Source organism: Rhinatrema bivittatum, chromosome 12 (assembly GCF_901001135.1).
Source record: "Rhinatrema bivittatum chromosome 12, aRhiBiv1.1, whole genome shotgun sequence".
Taxonomy (NCBI): Eukaryota; Metazoa; Chordata; class Amphibia; order Gymnophiona; family Rhinatrematidae; genus Rhinatrema; species Rhinatrema bivittatum.
This window is the reverse complement of record NC_042626.1, coordinates 39,950,421-39,972,078: the sequence shown is the minus strand read 5'-3', so window position 1 is coordinate 39,972,078 and position 21,658 is coordinate 39,950,421. Positions and strand designations below refer to the sequence as shown.

Genomic DNA, 21,658 nt, shown 5'->3' with positions numbered 1-21,658 from the left:
AATCTTTCCAGATTTCACCAAGAACACTCAAATTAAGAGGAAAAAATTCCTTGAGATGAGGGAGGAAGCAAGGGTGAAGGGAGCTAAGTATTCTTTACGTTTTCCATGTATATGTGTGGTTGTATTTAACAATGCTAGATATATATTTAGAGAACCAGATCAACTACGTGTATTTCTAGACTCCCACTCACAAGAACCTACAGGGGGGGGGGGGGCTGGCGTAAGTAGAAATAAGCCCAGTTAACTCCAAGGCTTTAATAAATCTTGTGTTTAATTTCCTGTATATTCTGCTTAAATAACATCTTGTCCCCCCAGATTGCCTGTATTAACATCCAGATAAGGGTTTATATAATTATATTTCCTGATTACAATAGGTGTTATGTTTTGAAATTGCCTAATATATAAACCTATACTGATTGTATTTTATTTGAACCTAACAGTTCTGTATATCCTTTGTTATTGTTGAAATTAATAAAAATTATAAATTAAAAAAAAAAAAGAAGATGCAGACAGCGGGTCAGGGAACATGGGCCCTCGAGGAGCGAGTACCGGTTACCTGATAGTGACCTGAAAGAAATGAGAGAGGCCCCCGAGAAGCGGGTACCCCGTTAGCAGAAAGAGTCCAATGGAAATTGGAGAGGCAGAGTAGCTGGGTACAGAGAGCGAATCCCATCCATAAGAATCACCCTTGCTAACTCAACGACTAGCAATAAACTGTAGGCTTAAATATCCGGGAAGTGTGACGTCATCACAGGGGGACGCCCCTGAGGAATGCACCAATGAGGAAATAAGAATGAGGGCCGCGCAGCGCGCGTGCCCTAAGGTACCTGTAGAACATGGCGGGAAGCAGCGCCCAAGCCAGTCCGGGGACGCCGGAGAGGACGGCAGGCGGATGCCGCGGTAGCCAGGCGTCCATGAAGAGCAGGAGGAGCTGCAAACAAGGAAAGGTAGGTGGAGTGAAGCCGTCGGGAAGCGATGGTCACAACAGATAAATACAGGGGATCTCTAAGGAAGTGATGAGAATTATAATGCTAAATTAATTGGATCGATGAGCAGACTGGATGGGCCATATTGTCTTTTTCTGCCGTCATGTTCCTATATCTCTTTATGGGATCAAGGGTGTTTAAAGGAACCTGTAGCATCAGGTATTCAGACAGGATTGTTATGTAGCAGGACTATTTTTCAAGCTGGCCTTAAGTGTGAATTCTGGATGATAGCAATTAATGTGATAGACCAGGCAGTATTGCTAGGGAAAAAAAACAGGCAATGGGGGCAATGTCATATGTGGAAAGTCTTTTCCAACCTAATAAGGAAAAAGCAGATGGAAGCTGTGAAACTTTTAGGGGTGGGCTTGTCAGAAGCTGCTTACAATCTTAACATTAAAATTAAAAAATATATATATATACAAAAAGAAAAGAAGACACATAGAGCAAATCTTATTGCCAAACTTTTAAAAGAAAGAAATATTTTGATTAATAAACGGAGGTTGGGAGGTGAGTTAATGATTAAACAGGTGAGTGCCTAAAGATAAATATATGAAACCATCACCCTACCTCACAACAAATTTACTAGCGTGTAATGAAGTGTAAAGTATGGCAATAACATTTGATTGAAAGGGTATATGCACCAGGAAGAAAGTGGGGTACAATCTAACAGAGTCATTTTTTCAAAATGCAATGGGCCATTATCGCGTGTGTTAGGGCCTTATCGCATGTAGTAACATCCTAACGCACATGATAATGACTCCATCACGATGATAAAATGTAAATGAGGGAAAGGGGAGGGGTTTGGGTGGGATTTAAAAAATGTTGGGCCTGGTTGCGCTGTGGGCGATAATGTTTTTCACATTATCTTCAGCAGTAGCACTGGAAATAACTACACCTTTGGCAAGGGCGCTATAGGGGTAATAGTGTGCGCTGTGGCCACAATTGCGGTGTACAAAAACTCACCGCCACGATGCGGCCGGGTGCACACTATTGCGCCAACAGCCCTTTTCTGGCCAGGGCTCTTCATTTCGCTATATTTATAGCGGAACCCTGGTTTCCCTAGTTCATAGCCCACCACTCTTAACCACTAGGCAAATATAACAGTTGTTTCTACAGTATGGAATGGTATTTTCCATAGAAAATAAAAATCTGAGACAATTTGAACATGTGCAGCATCAGATTTTGTTGTAAAGCTGGGGTGTGTTGGCATCCCACACACCAGTTTCCTTTATTATCCCAGACAATAGTCAGAGAAATTAAATAGCTTGTTTAAGGATGGCCTTAAGTCATCTTCATTACCTTGGGCATCTCTAATTTTGAATGTGAAAAAGTCCAGTGGAGATGTGAGGCTATGTGTTGACTATTGGAGACTTAATTCGTAGACATACAGGATAGTTACCCACTTCTCAACATAGCAGTCATCTAGAATAAGATGGCAGAAACAAAGTACTTCAACAATTTTGATTTGGTCTCTGGATACCATCAGATTATAGTAGTATCTGGAATAAGGAGAAAACTGCCTTTATGACTCCTTATGGGCTTTTCTAATTCTATAGAATGCCTTTTGGCTGGTCAGTGCTCCAGGGACCTTTCAAAGAGTAGTAAATGATCTTACACAAGCCTTAAAAAATGATGGCATCCTTATGTACCTTGATGACTTTATCTGTGTCTAGAAAACCTGGTCAGAGAAAAAGAAAGGATTCTAAAACTGTTTAAGGATTCAGGATTTAACTTCTGGGCACAAGTGTCAGTTTACAAAAAACCAAATCAGTTTCTTGGGGCATTTAGTCAATGAGGAGGAGTTGAAACCTTAATCACAGAAACTGAAAGCAATAAAGAATTGGAAGATTCTCACAAACCTGGAAGAGATTCAACAATATGTAGGCCTATGTGGATTTTACACATTTGTACCAAATTTTGCAGAGTTGGCAGCACCTTTATACCAACTGTAAAGGGATTTTTTTGCTTGGACTACTGACCATCAAACAGCATTTGAATCCTTGAAGGAGGGGATTCTGAGCTCCTTAAATTACATATTCCTTCTTTTCCATTTGTAATAACTTGCAATGCCTCTAGATTATCTGTCAAATCTGTACTGGAACAAATTGATGAACTTGGGAATCATAAGCCAGTGACTTTTGCTAGTCACAAACTAAGGCCTAGATTTATCATTCTGTTATATTTATAGGAGAATGATGAGCCACGCGAAAAAAAGGGGAGGGGGCAAAATTGTGCAGTCAGTTGCATTGCAGCATTGCGTTTTTGCCCACTGCAGTTGCAGCCGGGCTGCACAGTTTTGCACCCATAGTGCCACGGGAAAAGGTGTAGTTATTTCCCGTGGTGCTGCCAGTGATAATGTAGAAACATTATTGCCCGCAACATTGCTGGGATATAACTCCACTCAAACCCCGCCCACACTCCTCCCCTTCCCCTAATTTGCATTGTACTGCTGCAATGTGGCCGGTATCACAGTTTGATGAATGATCCGACAAATGAGTGAGAGACCAAGAATTCAGATATAAGAATTGGAATGCCTGGCTATTTTGGAGACACTCAAAGTCTACTATCTATACTTGCACAGCACTGAATTCACAGTTTGCACCGTGATCACAGTGCACTACAGTGGCTTCTTATCAAATACTGTGTAACCCTGAAGGATGCTTGTGGAGATGTATTAACAAGCTATCAGAGTATGTGTTTACCATTCGCCATAAGCCAGGCAAGCAAAATGTGGTGGCTGATGCACTCAGCTAGATATATGCACTGAGAATAGACTCAGAGTGGTCAGCAGAAGACATGTCTTCAGTGCAGTCTGCAGATCCAGAGCTATGTCTATTCTCCAACAGCTCTATTGTAAAAGACCCAGAATGGGGTGATTCAGGCATATTTGGGACTGGTTATTTCTTGACCTAGGTACTGATTTGTTGGTTTTTGACAGCAATTGGATTGTCCTACTAGCCAGTTTGAAGAGAACAGTGTTGGCATGCCTCCATGATAATGAAATAGCAGGATATCTGGGCTACAATAAGATTATTTGCAAAGTATTAGACCAGTTCTTTTGGTTAGATCTGGCAACAGATGTTCATAACTGGATGGCAGTCATGTCTTACTTGTCAGGAAAGAAAAACACCAGCAAGAAAACAGAATACTCCCCTGGGAGAATTGCCTTTACTCAGCAAGCCCTAGGAGTTCATACAGATTGATTTAAAAGGATCAATGCCAGAAACGCCCTGGATTCATTGATATATTCTGGTTGTATATGACATTCTTTCAAAGTATCTTTTGGCTCAGCCCTTGAAAGAAAAATGGACTGAAACAGTTAGAGAAGCACTAATGACCCATGTAGTGTTACGGTTTGGGCTCCCAGACTGCATTTGCATTGATCAAGGAATGGAATTTGAATCACAGTTATTTCTGAAGTGTGTTGGCAACTCCCAATTGCCAAAGTACAAACCAGTGTTTGTCAAGTAATGGGAGTGTGGAGAAAGGGAACTGTACTATTGTCTCCATGCTCAGGGTGTTAAGTCAGTGAGAATCATCTGGATTGGGATGTAAAAAACCCATTTGTTGTCTTTGTGCATAATAACAGCCAATTATCCATTACAGGCCCTAGGAAATTTACACTGGTGACTTCTTGGATAAAGCAGTTTGGAAGTAAACCTAAACTGAGTTCATTTTGGAGAGGACCTTAAAAACTGGATAATAATCTCCCCAGCTGGTAAAGAAAGGCCAGGCTTGATCCTTCAGCTCGCATCACTTACTCGTGTACCAATTTGTGGAAAGGCCAGATGACAGAGACAAGGCTGATTAACCAGCAGTCCGTGAGGCCTTCTCAGCATTTTCCTGAAATTGGAGACGGGGGACCACTCATAGAAGAAGAACCTTTCATAGAGTCCGCAAGACCAAACACATGGCAGCCTATACAGGGACGCTGCCCATCTCAGCTCTGTCAAGTAGGGAGGACAGTAATAGTCTTCAGCAGGTTCCAGTCCATTTCCATATGATGCCTTGTCAACAGCATATCAGACTCAAGGGGGCCTGGCACCTCAGAGACCAATGTGGATGACAGGCAGTCTGGACTCTTACAACATATGCATCAGTTGCAATGTTTACAAGCTGAAGACAGGAAAGTTGTTAGGTTATTGCGGTTATGCCTCTCACCAGAATGCAAGGTCTGTAGTCCAGCAGGGAGCAATTGCTCTCTTAGAAAAGTTGGAGTGGGGGATTCAAATTCTGTGGTGTACATGTATTCTAGTTTTGTATAATTGCAATGAATTCTGAACAAAACCTTTTCTTAAACCAAAGGTTTACAATATATCCCGTCAATTACAAGGCCTAAATGACTAATATGTGGAAAGAATGGAATATCACTATCTGTAATCTGCTTAATATGTCACCAAATTGTCTTCCAAAAGCTCAAAATGATAGGGCGATGCCACCACATGTACAGTATATGTAAGTCCCTTCCTCTCCAAAATTATTCCAACATAAGACATTTGCAGGGGCCGGGCCAGTGGCAGTGCTGGGCAGTGCCATGTAGACAGCCTTCTGGGACTGGGGATGCTGCAGAGGCAGCATTCACAACCCTGGGGAGGAGAGAGATGTTATTGACATTTAGTGGTTGAATTTAGAAAGCACAATACAGGGTTCTGGAGGGAGCTCTTGTGCCTTAACTTCCAAGACCATTGTTGCAAGGAGCAGACTAAGAACAGGGGGAGGGAGGATTGTTTTTAAAATAGGGGAAAAATCCCAGGGTAGTTGCGAATGAGGGTTCATGGTGTCAGAATCCAAGCACTGTTTCTGATTGAGCTGGAAGAAAAAGAAAGGAGGAACTACTGAACCAAAATAAAGAAAAAGCTTGCACTGACTTTCATACCATGCAATTTTATATTTATCGATTTCTTATATGTTTGAATACCAGCTCATTAACATTTTCTGAAAATGCATACAAACAAATGAAACAATTTTCCATATTAATCCAAATCTTCCTTGCTTGTGAACCCAACATTTTTTTTTTACCTAGCAGCATCTACCTTTAATGAATTTAAGGCGGAATTATTTTTGAAGTTGCACTACCTTTTTATTGCATCAGAATGGAAATTGCAGGACGACGTTGTACATTAGCTTTCATGACCAGACTGGTCCCTGAATAGGGGCCACGTTAGAAGAAAGGACAAAAGTGGTCTGGAAAGCTTACAGAACCCTTTACTTCCCACCTGTGAGGTTAAGGCTGAACCTTAAAACTTGAAAAGCAAAAAAAAAAAAAAAAGACAAAATAAAAATTAAATTCACTACCTTATATTTTTACATGTATCTGAAGAAAACGAAAAATGTAAAGGGGCATGTGGGAAAGCTCTCGTGATTCACCACAGCGTCATCAGAAATGGCTGTGTAAATTGATGGTCTTTAGTTGTGGGTGTGAAACTGGCTACCTGCCACAATAATACAACTGTTACATTTCAAGCAGGCTTTGCCTGGATTTTTTGCAGGTTGTGATTCCTTTTACTGAAACCATTTCACAGTAATCCAAAGATGTTTGCCAAACAAGTTTTCAAGGCCATGGAGGTCAGTCCCATCTTCAGACAGCAGTCTTTATGTAAAGAATCCTTAATCCCAAACTGTCAGAATAAATTGCTCGAGAGGCTGAGCAGAGAACTTGTGTTGGTATTTCATCCTCTTCAGAGCAATTCAAATAGGAAACCTCTTAGCAGCAACATTATTTTCTACATAATTAGCATTTAGTTCTTTTCTAGAGCAGCAAATGGCCCATTGGTATTTTAATGACCTGTAAGGGAAGAAGAGATGATCCTGCTGTATCACAGATTCCCTAAAACAGACACAGTGCTTTACTACCAAGTAATGTTAATCATTCTAAGGTGCATAACGGCAAAAGAAAGTACTTGGACCGGTGCTTTTTAATATATTTATAAACAATCTGGAAAGGGGTACGAAGAGTGAGGTGATCAAATTTGTGGATGACACAAAATTATGCAGAGTAGTTAAATCTCAAGAGGATTGTGATGAATTGTAGGAGGACCTTGCGAGACTGGAAGATTGGGCTTCCAAATGGAAGATGAAGTTTAACGTGGACAAGTGCAAAGTGATGCATATAGAGAAAAATAACCCTTGCTGTAGTTACACAATGTTAGGTTCTAACTTAGGAGTTACCACCCAGGAAAAAGATCTAGGCGTCGTAGTTGATAATATATTGAAATTGTTGGCCCAGTGTGCTGTGGCGATCAAAAAAGCAAACAGAATGTTAGGAATTATTAAGAAGGGAATGGAAAATAAAATAAAGGATATCATAATGCCTCTGTATCGCTCCATGGTGAGACTGCACCTTGTCACCGCATCTCAAAAAAGATATAGTTGCACAGGAGAACGTGCAGAGAAGGGCGACCAAAATGATAAGGGACATGAAACATCTCCCCTTGAAGAATGGCTAAGGAAGTTAGGACTGTTCAGTTTGAAGAAGAGATGACTAAGGGGGGATATGACAGAGGTCTACAAAATCATGAAAGGACTTGAAAAAGTTAATGTAAATCGGTTATTTACTCTCTCAAATAATAGAAGGACTAGGCGGCACTCCATTAAGTTAGCAAGTAGCTCATTTAAAACAAATAGAAAAAACTTCTTTTCCACTCAGCGCATAGTTAAGCTCTGGATTTCATTGCCAGAGGATGCGGTTACAGCAGTTAGAGGTACTTTGATCCATATTATTGGTTCATAACAGCTGAAAGCAGGACAATCTGGCAGCAAGACAGCGGAGAAGTGGAAAGAAGAGCCAGTCTGGAGAACTGGAGTTACTTTGAGGGTGTGTATGGGCTGAGAAGTTGAGAGAGGTGTTGAGAGGCCTGTTCATTCAAATATTTGAAGCCAAAAAAGAGAGTTTTAAATTTTATCCCACTTTCTACAGGGAGCTAGCAAAGTTGGTATAGCATGTAGTTGATGAAGCTTGTAAGAATATTTTACCTTGTTAATAATCATGTGAATTATTTGTAAGTGTTTTTATGAGTGTATTATGATTATGATTGCATTGGACATATTTTTGGAATTGTGGAATATGACTGAATACTTGTTAATAATCATGTGAATTGTTTGTAAGTGTTTTTATGAGTGTATTATGATTATGATTGCATTGGACATATTTTTGGAATTGCGGAATATGACTGACAAAATAAATAAATAAATAAATAGAATAGGCTTTATATTATCAGTTTCTTTTGTACCTACAAAAATTCTTGCAGCAGTACTCTGTAGGAGCTAGAAGCACTTCAAGCTCTATTGTGAGATGCTGTTATATAATGGCAGTAATTGATTCTGCTGCTGATTAGCATATAGATCACAGCAGCAAGATTGTCTTTATTAAGGAAAATGCATAGCTGGTGCAGCTGATGCAGATACAGGAAGGAGACCTTGCAACATTTGAACTGTAGGGTTCCATTTTGAGGTTTTAGTTGAGTGTAAACCCCTAGGCTTTGTACTGATTCCTTAGATGTAAGGTGGTACCTTCCAGTGAAGGAAGTGATTGTAGGGAGTGAGCTTGGTGGCTAAGCCAGAGTAATTCTGATTCGGATAGGTTTGTGTCCCCGAAGCAGTTTAAAACCCAGCACAGATCTTTTGTTGGTCGAAGTTCAGTGAGCTATTTTTGTATTAGCCTGGGAAGGTTTTACATGTCATGTGCTCTTCTTTGCTTTTGTGATGTATATCAGTTGCTCATAGTTATTCTTTTATCTGTATTCTGTGGTTTAAATAAAAACAGCACAGATCCTGACATGGACCACTTTTTATAATTAGAAAGTAGAGGTATATAAACAGATGAAACTCAATTTAATGATGTATTACATTTTATTATTTATTATTAGTATACAAAATGTGAATTCTTTAAAGAGCCATACTATAATGTAATATAAATTATTTCAAATATAATCATATGCTTACTAAAAACAATAATTACATTTATTAAATGACTCAATTACACTGACATTCATATTCACCATTCACCCACATTAACAATTAAAATACCATGGAAATCCCTATTTAACAAAAGGTCATTCATCAAAATGCATTATGGCGTTAACACACGTGTTAATGCCATAACATGTGATAATGCTATCGCTCGGTGCGAATGCAAATTTTTGGAAGGGGTGGGATCAGGGAGAAGTTTGGGTGGGATTTAGGAAAAAGAGGGGCACACGGTTTCCCTGGTGTTAGGCTTTGCAATACGCCTGAAATGGCCGTAATTGCATTTTGCCCATTTCTGGGCTTGGGAAGGGTGTGGAGGAGGAGAGGGAGAGAGAGAGAGTGAGAGAGAGAACCTCTGGGGAGACCTGCACAGTGTGCAACTATTTATATCTCTATAGAAGGCCCATCTAATAGCTCGAGGTGAGGTGTTGGTGGTGGTTTAGGGTTTATGGACCAGTTTCTCATGTACAGTGAGATGTACGAACAGCACAGTACACTTCGGAGAAGATTTGATGTCTTGGAGTGAGGAAAGTCTCACAATGATGAAATTTTGTACTATGTTATCTCACCCCAGCTTGATGGTACCCTGTTATAGAGTCCATAACTACAATAAAATAGCATTAATCATCAGAATAGGTGCAGAACAGAGCTAGGCCAATTCACATTATAACCAACATGAAAAAAAAAATTTACATTTCTGGTGTTACCTCAGCAAAAAAATCCTTCCACTGCTATTTTGTGAAATAACCCAACTCCTGTAAAGAAAGAGACGTCTAGAACATTGCCATACCATAGAGTCACAGCACTATCTCTCAGGACTCAAATAACAGCAACCTTATAAAAAAGCAGCAATGCAAATACTACACTAGGCCCTAGAGCATTAATACATCACCTACTAGAGTAAAGAACAAGTTGGACTGCTACAGAGAAACTACATGCTAGCTAGCTGAAATAATGCACTTCAGGCAAAACAGAGACCAACTACAAATTAGAAACAGAAACAAGCAGACCAAACCGAAATAGAAAGCTTGAGAAACTAGACTCTGAACAGTAGAATACTGAAGAGAGAGCAAAATACAAAAATATTAAAAAATGCACATTCCCAAAGATGGCATATTCAAATTGCTAAAATCTCAAAATATTATTTTTTACATTTGTTGTCTGATCTGTGTATTTTTCTAATCAGTTGGTCCCAGTCTCTTTTTTTCCCAATTTTCCCTTGTCGGTCATTTCATAATTCCTTTTCAGGGTCTCGCTTCTCCTACTGTCTTCTTCCCTCCTCCCTCACACACACACACACACACACGCTTTCTCTCACAGACTCCCTTCACACATACAAGCTCTCACTCTCATATGCTCTTCCCACACACACACATACACACAAGCACACATTCTCTACACATACAAGCTCTCACTCTCTCACACCCACCACCCAGACTTCCGTTATACACACACAGACGCACACTCAGGCTACCATTTTTACCTACACCTGCTCCCATTCTTATTCACATGCTCAGGCTCCCATTCTCACCCCCCTATACACACACCCACAGGCTCTCATGTGTACCCCCAAACACACGCACACACATCCAGGCTCCCATTCTCACCCCTCCCCACACACACTCCCTCAGACTCCCATTCTAATCCACACATACACCCAGGCTCCCATTCTCACATACACACTCAAGCTATCATTCTAATCCACACACACATATACACACCCAGGCTCCCATTCTCATCCACACACACATCTTTAAGCTCCCTGTGAGGCCCTTGGAGCAGCCTGGGACTGGGGTAAGCCGGAGAACAGACTAAGCTGGACTCTGGCAGCTTTTCACCAGTTTATTTACAGATTTATATAACAGAACAGAAGAAAATGGCTGCTTACCTCAGCAGACTGACAAGCAAAAGAAAACTTCCAAAACAGACACAGCACTTAATTACAGCTTTCTTCTTCTTCCTGGGGCCTTCTCTTCTCTCTCAGGGCCTCACTTCTTATCCCCTACCTTAGGGAAATGCCCCACTCGAAGATCCCCTTCCTGTCTGTCTTAAGGTGGACCGGGCCAGATAGCTGGAGTCAGTCCCTTAAGGCAGTCTGAGGCTTTCTGTCATATACTCTATCACACTCCCATTCTTACCCACACACATGCAGGACCTTTCCATTAGACACAGACAAACTCCTACTTCCGCCACTGCCTGGGGAATGGGATCCTGCGACAGCATTGTAGCTCCAGCCCTCCTCTTCGCCACTGTAGGATGAGATCCTATGTTGGCCTTGCTTCCAAGGCCCTCCTCTTCGCCATCATGGGGATGGGATCCCGTGACGGCCTTGCTTTCTCTGATGCCCTCCTCTTCGCCATCGTGGGGATGGGATCCCACAACAACATTACTCCAACAGATCTGGTGGCTAGGCCTGAGCCCAAAGTGGGTGGACCATGGTCTTTTTCAGTTTGGCGTGTCCATTTCTCCATATCTCTAGTGTGAAATGTTGATGGATGGAACTGTAAACATGAAGGCATTTCATTACACAGTTATTTCCACAAAAAAATGCAGTGAGGAGAAATATGGGGAGAAGTAACAGGTAAGACAAAGAATGTCAGCTGGAGGGAGAGAGAAGGATCTGGAAAAAAGAGAAAAGTCATGGAAGGAAAAGTATAATGGAAAGAAAACAGGGAAAATATATGAGAAACTAGAAGATGAGAAGAAAGAGAACATGACGATGTAGTGAAAATAGGGACGGTAAATTATTTTTCAATTTAAATTTCTGATTATGTGACTTCAGAGTTTTAATTTACTGTATCATTTATTTTTTCTTAATTCCAGCTTTTCTAATGTGAATTATAGAGATTCTCCTCAGGGCTGGCACACCCCAAGTGAGAAGCTGCAAGAGGTAGCAGAATCATCCTCTGCTGCTGCATCCCTCAGTACTTTATGCTCAGATGCTACAGCAGTTCCACGCCGTCACCCTCTTCTTTATTGCACTATAATGATGGTCAGCCAGGAAGCAGGCTGTGGGCTGCGGCATACTCACAATGCCTGCACTACACTGACAACCCCCCCAAATCTGGCCACACTTCCCAAGTAAGGGGGAAAGGCAAGGCCACATGACAGCACACTATTCCTGCCCAGAGTTCATTTGTGGGGCTGAGCAGATGTGTTAGCGATGGTGAAGGCCCAAGTGGTGGTGAGAGTGGGGTGTTTTCAGCAGCAGTAGAGGAATCTCAGCAGAAAGAAAATATGAGCAGTGTAGTATGGAGCGATGCTGGGCACCATGAGCAGAAGGGTGGGAACGAGGCATAAGCAGCAGTGGTATTGCTAAGGATGCAGTGGAGGGGGCAGAATTTTGAAGTCACACAGGGCAGCCAGAAACCTTGCACTGGCTCTGTTTGTAGACTTGTGCTGCTTCTAAGAGTGGGAAATACTAAAGACTACAACTCAAGTGTAGAAAATTGTAAACATGAAGACGTATTAAGAGTTCTTTCTATTAAAAAAAAAAAACAAAACAGGAGGAAAGGAAAGTGTTTCCTAAAAGTATTAAGAAGACTTAAAAGGTATCAAAATATCTCTGAAGCTCAAACTGTCAAAATTACAATTACCAAATTACATGTTTTTCATGGCATTGCTTAACAGTCAACAAAATTAAGCCTAAAAAAGGCATAATAATATTTGAAAAATTAAACTTGTTTGTAGGACAGATATGTCAGACCTGTAATTTCCTACTAATTGCATAATTACCTGCTTCTGTGGTAAGACCAGTGGTGGTGAAATATGACAGCCTTAGATATACTTCTAGCAGAATTTGAAAGCATAATGACTGGAATATAAAGGCGCATATTATCACTAAGTAAAAGGGCATTGCTAATTCCATGCACACATGTTTCAAATAACTGTGTGTACACAACGCAAGTTCCAATTAAGTGTGTGTACACAATGTGTGTACTCTGGGTGAATATTTTCTCATAATCTATTATAAAATAGTGAAGTGATTCAATTAATAGAGCATTATAGGTAAATACAGGTAGTTGCACTAAATTAAAAAATAGGCTGTTCAAGATTTCCCACACTATTATTTCCTTACTAGGGATTGCTCTCCTGCTTGCTTCACTCGCCAAGCCTGCCAGGACACTACATTTTTGCCTTGGTGGGATGACTGACGATGACATACTGACAGGATGCTTGCTGACCTAATGAAAGGAAATGTGGGGAGAAAGGTATAGAATAATTCCTAGCCCTGACCCTCCTTTTTTTTCCCAATTGAGCATGCATGTGCATTAAGGGAAACCCCCCAAAAGAGCAACTTTAAAGAGCATGCTTTATGACTCATGACCTGCATGTATGTTACAGAAGCTCCAGGTGTGTGCATTTGATGTAGTTGCTCTGTGGGGATGGGGGAATAGGGTGGAGGTGTTATGGTGTGTAGAGTTCAGTAGTAAAGGTATGATGGAATGTGGGTTGATAGGCTTGCAGGGATGTGTAGGAGGGTAGATAGGGGACACTCTTTCCCCCTTGCAGTGTTCATTGTGGTGTTCCCCTCTCCTTTGCAGTCTTCACTGTGTCCCTCCCCTCTCCGATTGTGTGGGGATGGTAGTAGTGTAGGTAAGGTTGTGGGTGCATAGATATATGTTTATGTGGTCTATGTATATGTGTCAGAGTGTGTGAGTTTGCATGTGCTAGAGGTGGTGGTGACTGAGGTGAAGGGTGGGGATATGAGTGATGGTGATGCGGCAAGGTAGGGATGTATATGGTGGGATAGGAGTATGATGGGGAAGTTGGTGTAGGGCGGTGTGGAAGGAGTTGGTATAGAAATTGTGTGGGGTCCTTGAGCGTAGAGGAAGGGGGAAGAGTATGGTGGAGTGGGGTAGGTTGGGGTGTGGAAGGTGGTAGAGTAGGCATGTGTATATGTGTAGGGGTGGGAGCAGGAGTGAGGTATATTATACATACATTGACAGAAGTGTGGCAACGAAGTGCATCTAGCAGATATTGAAAGATAAAACGAATCTCATAGATGGGAAAACATTTTAATGCTTTTCTCTGATAGCAGGAAAATTAAGAAATGTATGTAAGCTCTACTAAGTGCCGGTACAGAATAAGTATGTATTTAGCAGGCCTGAAGGCTTTCCTACCATCAGATGTCATTTCCAATGTCACATGTAGTACTTAACTTTATTGAAAATTACTCCTAGTACCCTATGTCCTATTTCCTGAATGACAAAGAGAAGTACTGGTGGTGCAAGCTATCAGTTCAATATATCTAGAACTATCTGTGAGGACAGTGAAAGAGAACAGGAATAGAGCAAGTCAAGATATCTCAAAAATAGCAACCGAGCACATAAACCCTCAATAAAATGGCTTGGCCAAAGAACACCCTGCACACTGATGGAGACCAGAAGGAATCTGCAGCAGGAACTCCTGGCACATTCAGCTCGAATTATCTAAGAACTTGCTGTTCATGCTGCATGAAATGTAACAGGAAAAAACCCCTCATGCCTGCACCTGGATAGGAGGTCTCCAGGGTTGGAGAAAGAGCGCTAAGGTGTTTGCTTTAGTCTGTGTAGCCCACAGTCATGTCAGGATACCTATTTTGCTTTTGTACAGTGGTACTTTGCATGGAGTGATTACAGTATACCACTGTTTGTATATGTCCTGCTATCCTGTATCTTCAGAAAAAAAAAGTCCTATTAGCATGCAAAATGGAAAGCCAAACAATGAGGTTTCCTCAGTGGCCAATGCTATTAATCAAGTTGACTTAGAGAAAAGCCACTGCTATTAATTGCATCAGTAGCATGGGATCTTCTTAGTGTTTGAGTACTTGCCAGGTACTTCTAGCCTGAATTGGCCTCTGTTGGAAACAGGATGCTGGGCTTGATGGATTCTTGGTCTGACCCAGTATTGCAAGTCTTATGTTCTTTTGATAATACTACATACCATGTGCAGAACAATCCTGCTGCTATAGGCAAAATAATTTTCTGAACTTCCAATAATGACAGGTCACAGTTTAAATCTGGGTCAAAACTAATGGAGTTCGGTTCTACTGGGTTAGAGCTAGGGGATGCAGGAGTAGATAATCTTGAGCACCCAGGGACATGGCTGTTTTATAATGCGTGCGCGTATATGCGTGCAGATTATATAATAGCCTGGCTGTGCGCAATTGTGTGCAAAATTTTAAGTGGGCGTGTACAAATGCCATTTCTACCACATAAATCGGAAGCTTTTAAAATGGTGCATGCTGATGCCATTTCCAGTTTTACCAGTTTGTTCCCAGTTCACACAATTCAGAGCTAAATCTTCCAAACCTCCATGGTTTAATAGCCTTCACTCCCTCCCCAGTTATCCCCGACCCTTAAAACCCACTGATCTGCCTATTTATTTTATAACTTACACTGCATACATAACGGAAGTAAAGTTACGCAGCAGGGGGGTATTGGCATGCATTGGAGCATTACGCGCACATCTCTGCTTCATGGCCCGAAACGCCCATACACAAACCAGACCATGCCCGGATGCCCCACCCCTTTTTGAAAATTTCCAAGATGTGCGTGCTGTGGCTTTTACTTGTGTATGTCGGCAGCTTTTAAAATCTGCTCGGTGCACGTGAGCCCAACATATTCGCGCATCCCCTAATTAATGTGCACATTATGGTTTTAAAATTCACCTTTTAGTATAACAATGTGAGCAGTCTTGATTGGATTGTAAATTCCATGGAGTAAGGACTGTCTATTATTTGTATCTGTATAGCACTACCTACTGTACATCTGATAGCTTTATAGAAATGATAAGCAGTAGGAAAGTGTTATAAATTTAAGCCCTTGCAGAAGTCAACTGGGGACATAGATTCTTGAATTAACTCAGACGTCTCATTGCTAAAGAACAGAAGAAAACATCAAAAATATTAACCTCTCATTCTATTTAGTTTTTACTTAATTACTTTAAAAATGCAGAGACTAGTTGGAAAGTGATATCACCTATAGGGACCCTTTTTCTCCTTGTTGCCCACAGGGACATCAAGAGATCAAACACTCATTAATCCTTTTGCTTTAGTCAATTACTCTACAACAATCCTATGCCATAAATTTGAGAATTTAATTAAATTCTCCTTGCAGCTTTCTTGTGGTTATACAGTATGCAGAAGTAAAATTAATAGTACATGGGGAGAAGAGAAGTAGCTTTGAATAACAAAACACTTGTCCATTTCTCTGTGCTCTTGACAAACCCACTCAAGCTCATTTTAACAGGATCCTTTATGTAAACAAATATAGTTGAAGGATTAGAGAAGCAGAGAGCCCTGCCCATCTATGTAAAATTCCATGAAAATTCCATGATAAATCTGGAACAATTCCTAATGAAGCCTGAGGAAATTAAAGATGTGCACAAAAAAACCAAACATTTTTGTTTCATGTCATTATGTCATTTTTTTGTTGTATTTATGTTGTTTCATTTGTGTTGTGTTGAACCGTCTGGCATTTGTTTTGCTTTATGTCATTTCATTTCCTATTTAAGAAAATGCCCCAGGATCTGTGCTTTTTATTATATATATAAATAGTCTGGAAAAGGGAGGAATGAGTGAAGTTATCAAATTTGCAGATGACACAAAATTATTCAACGTAAAACAATTTTAGGTATTATAAAGAAAGGAATGGAAAATATCATAATGCCTCTCTATCAATTCATGATATGTCCGCACCTTGAGTATCATGTGCAGATCTTATTGTCCTAATGATATAGCAGAACTAGGGAAGGTACAGAGAATGGTGACCAAAATGATAAAGGGAATAGAATGGCTCCCCTATGAAGAGAGGCTAAACAGATTAAGGCCCTTTGGCCTGAAAAAGAGATGGATGAGAGGAGATATGGTAGAGGTCTACAAAGTCATGAGTAGGTAAAATGGGTAAATAGGAAATGGTTATTTACCCATTCCAAGAGTAGTGGGACTAGAGGACACCTCATTAAGCTAATACATTGTGGGCCAGATTTTAAAACTTAGGCGTGGGCGTGTTATAAAATCCGGGGTTGGCGCGCGCAAGGGGGTGTACACTTGTGCACCTTGCACGCGCTGAGCCCTAGGGAAGCCCCGATGGCTTTCTCTGTTCCCTCCGAGGCCCCCCCACCTTCCCCTCCCTTCCCCTACCTAACCCATCCCCCAGCCCTATCTAAAACCCCCCTTACCTTTGTTTGCGAAGTTGTGCCTGCCTCCAGGCAGGCGTAGATTGCGCGCGCCGGCAACGGCCGGCCCGCGATCCCAGGCACAGCGGCAAATGGCCGCTATGCATGGAGGCTCCGGCCCTGCCCCTGGACTTCCCCGCCCCCTTTTTCGAGCCACGAGACATATGCGCATCCTGGGGCTTGTGCACGTCGCTGAGCCTATGCAAAATAGGCTCGGCGTGCACAGGAGCGGGTTTTCGGTGTTATGCGCGTAACCCTTTGAAAATCCGCCCCATGTTTTCGCTCGGTACACAATTAAACTGTGGAATTTGTTGCTAGAGGATGTGGTAAAAGCAGTGATCATAGATGGGTTTAAAAATGATTTGGACAAGCTCCTGGAGGAAAAGTCCATAAACCACTATTAGCCATGAAGATTTGGGAAAATCATTGTTTATCCCTGGTTATGAGTAAGAAGGATTGGAAGTATTCTTTGGGATCCTACAAGGAGTTTGCAACCTAGATTGACCACTGGGACAGACAGGATGCTAGGTTTGATGGATCTTTTGTCTGACCTAGTATGGCATTTCTTACGCTTTTTATATTTCTTAAAATTGGGTTGTTCCAGGCTCTCCCTTTCCTTTAGTAAAAATATATGGCAAGTTCCAGGCCCTTCTGCTCGTTCCTTGCCTTTAAAAAAAAATCAGTTGGGCCTTCCGGCCACCACCCCACCCCCTATCATTGTAAAACAAGATGGTTCTGGGCACCTGGGCACTCCCCACCCCCTTCCAATCCCTCAGAAACTCCTATACAAAGCTGTAAGCAAAACGTCCCCCTAACTGCTTCCTGCTCAGCATCTAGTGTTATACTGATCTGACAACACTACACTAGCTATAATGCTGGATATTCAGCCCTGCAGAAAATCTAAGCTAAACAATATTACAGCTGGACACAGGGTGGCAGTACAATAAGGGAAACATACTGTGAAGACAGGCTCACAAAAACAGTACAGTAGACAGCACAGTAGGAGTAGTAAACAAACAAAACCTCCTCCTTAAATAGTTAATTTGCTGGCAAAATTGGTACAATTTATATCAATAGCGATCTACCATTGTGATGATAATATCAAAGATGAGGCTTTCCATGATTACATTCTCCTGGTAAATGTTTCCATGATTCCCTCAGGGGCTTTATCAAGAAGCTAGGCCAAATGCCTAGAAACCAATGATTAAAATCTCTTCCTCCATGAAGTATTTATTTGAGTTATATTCTCTTTTTCAGCACTTTAAAGTGGAAAATATCCAGGGACTCTAGGTATTTTTGTATCCCCAGAGGGTTTACTATCTAAGGGAGTTAATTACTAAGGCTTTTCTTCCATTCTGTGTCTATGGGAAAAATGCTTAGTAAATCAGGCCTTAAGTTTGTACCTGAGGCAATGGAGGGTAGTTGCATGAAAGGCCTGTTTCTGGTCTGTGCCTTCTTCAACCTCTCCTAAAAGAGAATCAACTCCCCCTAGTTGTATCACTCTATATACACATCAGCAGAGATGACATCACCAACTCTTAAGGGCACAACTTCCAACTCACATTTACATGTTCACTCACAAAACAGAATCCAGTGGTCAAAGTAGGTAGAGATTAAGGGGCAGATTTTCAAAGACCTACGCTTGTAAATCCAGGAGGATTTATGCGCGTAGGGGGGTTACACGGGCTGGGCCTATTTTCAAAAGACCCAGCAGCACGTGTAAAGTCCCGGGACGCGTGTATGTCCCGGGGCTTTTCTGAATGGGGAGGCAGGGGGCGGGACGGGGTGGGGGCAGACTGTCCGGGGGCGGGGTGGTCCGAGGCATGGCTGAGCGGTCATGGGGGGCTCCGGGAGGCATGGCTGAGGACTCCGAAACAGCGGCCATCTCGGGGGATCATGCGCCGGCAGTTGGCCGGCACACGTAACTTCCGAAACAAAGGTACGGGGGTGGGTTTCTTTAGGGCTGGGCAACGGTACAGGGAGGGGAAAGGAAGGGAAGGTGGGGGGAGGAGGGGAAGGTGGGGGGAGGGAACGGGGAAAGCCAGTGGGGCTCCCCGAGGGCTCGGCGTGCGCAATTTGCACTAGTGTGCACCCCCTTGCGCGCGCTGACCCCTGATTTTATAACATGCGTGTGGATGTGCGCGGATGTTATAAAATCGGGTGTACATTTGTGCGCACCAGGTTGCGTGCACAAATGTACACCCGTGCATATGTTTTAAAATCTGCCTCTAAGTGTCAGCCAGGCAGAGTTTAAGGTTTGACAATTTGGGACCAGTGTCACACTTGTTAGCTTTATCCTAATATTCTGAGAACTTTTTTGTATTTTTGAATGATAAGCGCCATCATAGCTCGATTGTTTTACCATCTTTATTTCTTTGATTGTCATGATATATCATTTTCAACCAACCCAATATTTATGATGGCGTAGTGAAATATCAGAAGATATTGGTTGCTTTTTCAATAGAGGGGTGCTGGGTGTGAACTAAATAGGGGTTCTTGTATACTCATCTACCCAAGATGGTGGCGTGCAAAGGAAGAAGACAACAAAGGCAGTCTCGGATAAGGAGTGATATTTTACAATCAGTCACACTTTATGGCTGGCACTAGGATATATTCTTAGCAGAATAGACAAGAAAAACGGAGCAGGCTGGATGAGTCAGCTGGGTGTTGGTCTCCACAGGTGGAAGTCTCTGAAAGAAATGGAGCAGACAAACAGACCACGAGAGCCAAAAACTGGTGTTATTTGTATTGTATTGTGAAATATATATATATATATATATATATATATATATATATATATATATATATATACTGCACATATATACAAAATACATTGTTCTACAAACAACTTCCCCAAACAAGAATTATAAAAACCTAGAGGTCCCTATTCAGTAGGCCAGTTAATGGACCAGTTATCCTGCTAAAGTTAACCAGATTACTTATTCCATATAGTCAATGAGACAAACGTCCTGCTGAATATACCAGCCTAAATTTATGCAGTTACATATAACTAGATAACAAAAAATCTAACCGGCTATGTTTGAATATAGCCAGGCAAGTTTTTTAGCTATCTGGCCTTGGTTTGTTTTTTTTTAACATAATTTTTATTGAAGTGAACACAGGTACAGCAGGTAACAAAACACCATAGTGTGAGAAACAGCAGAGATAACAAGTACAGAGAAGGCTATTGTTTACTAACGCTATAATTCACTTCCATTCACATTTATTTTCACCCCCTCTCCCCTTTTACAGTATCCCAGTGCTCCATGAAAGTACCCACCCAGCAGGGAATCCCAATCCCCAGAACCACATACACACACACATGCATCCCCATACATACCACATATTATAAACACAAATATGGAATTGCCATGTCCCAAGTTGATTATCACAGTCACCAGAACTGCTGAACACCTAACCAGTCTGCCATTTTAAAATGTTTACCAAAGTGTGAAATAACCCCGCAGAGATAATGCATTGCATACATTGCTCAACGTTTTCTTCCGCAACCGTTCCAGCATAGCATTACGAATCATGGCTTGTCACCAGTCCCTAAATGCAGGGATCATATCATTATACCAGCAGAATAAGATCATCTTTTTTACCAGAGTCAAAAAGACCACAAACAAACTTTGATACCCCCCCCCCCCCCCCTCCAGGTAGCTGATGAGCCTTGTCAAACAAATGTAAATAAAGAAAGCCACCATTCCAAGTAATGGAGCTGTCCAGCATTCTTTCTATAGTTCCACACATCTTTTGCCAAAAAGGTTGCAATTTAAAGTAGTCCGTAAATATGTGACAAAAATCCCCCCTAAGATGTGAGCACTTCAAATATTCATCAGATTCCCAAAGCCACATACAAGCCCTTTTATCTCTAGATAAATGTTTAATAGTAGACTCATCAAGCTCCTCGCAAATCCTCACTCCATTGTTTGGCCAGGTCATCGAAGCGCATAGTTGTCCTTTGCTCTGAAAGAAAACAAACCCAGATGCCAATCTTATTAAAGTGGGAATAGTTTCTAAAAAAGATAGAGGCTGATTCCTGGATGTAACACAAAAGACAAACAACATTATATAAGCATAGGTTTGGTACGGCTAATCCCCCGCTCCTTTCCTCTTGCATTAAAACATCCAATCGAATTCTAGGCTTCTTTCCACACCATAGAAAAGTAGAAACCATAGACCTAAATTTCATTACATCAGATTATTTAAGCCACAAAGGAAGCATTTGAATAGGATAAAGTAGTTTGGGAAGAATAACCATCTTTATCACAGCACAATGCCCCAACAGGGACAGTGGAAAATATTGCCATCATTCAAGCAGGGCTTGAAACTTCCCCAATATGGCTCCAACATTCTGCAAGTACAAACCTCGGATGTATGAGCAAATGTATTCTGAAATACTTCATGCCCCCCACACTCCATTTAAGAGGGAAAACACCTCTCCATCTACTGGGCAGATCGATATCTAGAGGAAATGAGGAGAACTTTTCATCAGCCAAGCAAACCTACAAGTGATAAGAGAGTGGTCGGAAAAAAGGAACATC

General features: G+C 41.5%; 1 long non-coding RNA gene across 1 annotated transcript in view; it reads right to left on the bottom strand.

The window, feature by feature from the left end:
• Window positions 1-10,955, bottom strand: part of LOC115074492 — a 44,336-nt gene extending 33,381 nt beyond the window's left edge. The window contains exon 1 of the long non-coding RNA XR_003852253.1: window positions 10,840-10,955. This is a non-coding gene — a long non-coding RNA (uncharacterized LOC115074492). The remainder of the gene's footprint in view (window positions 1-10,839) is intronic.
• Between the last annotated feature and the right edge of the window lie 10,703 nt (window positions 10,956-21,658).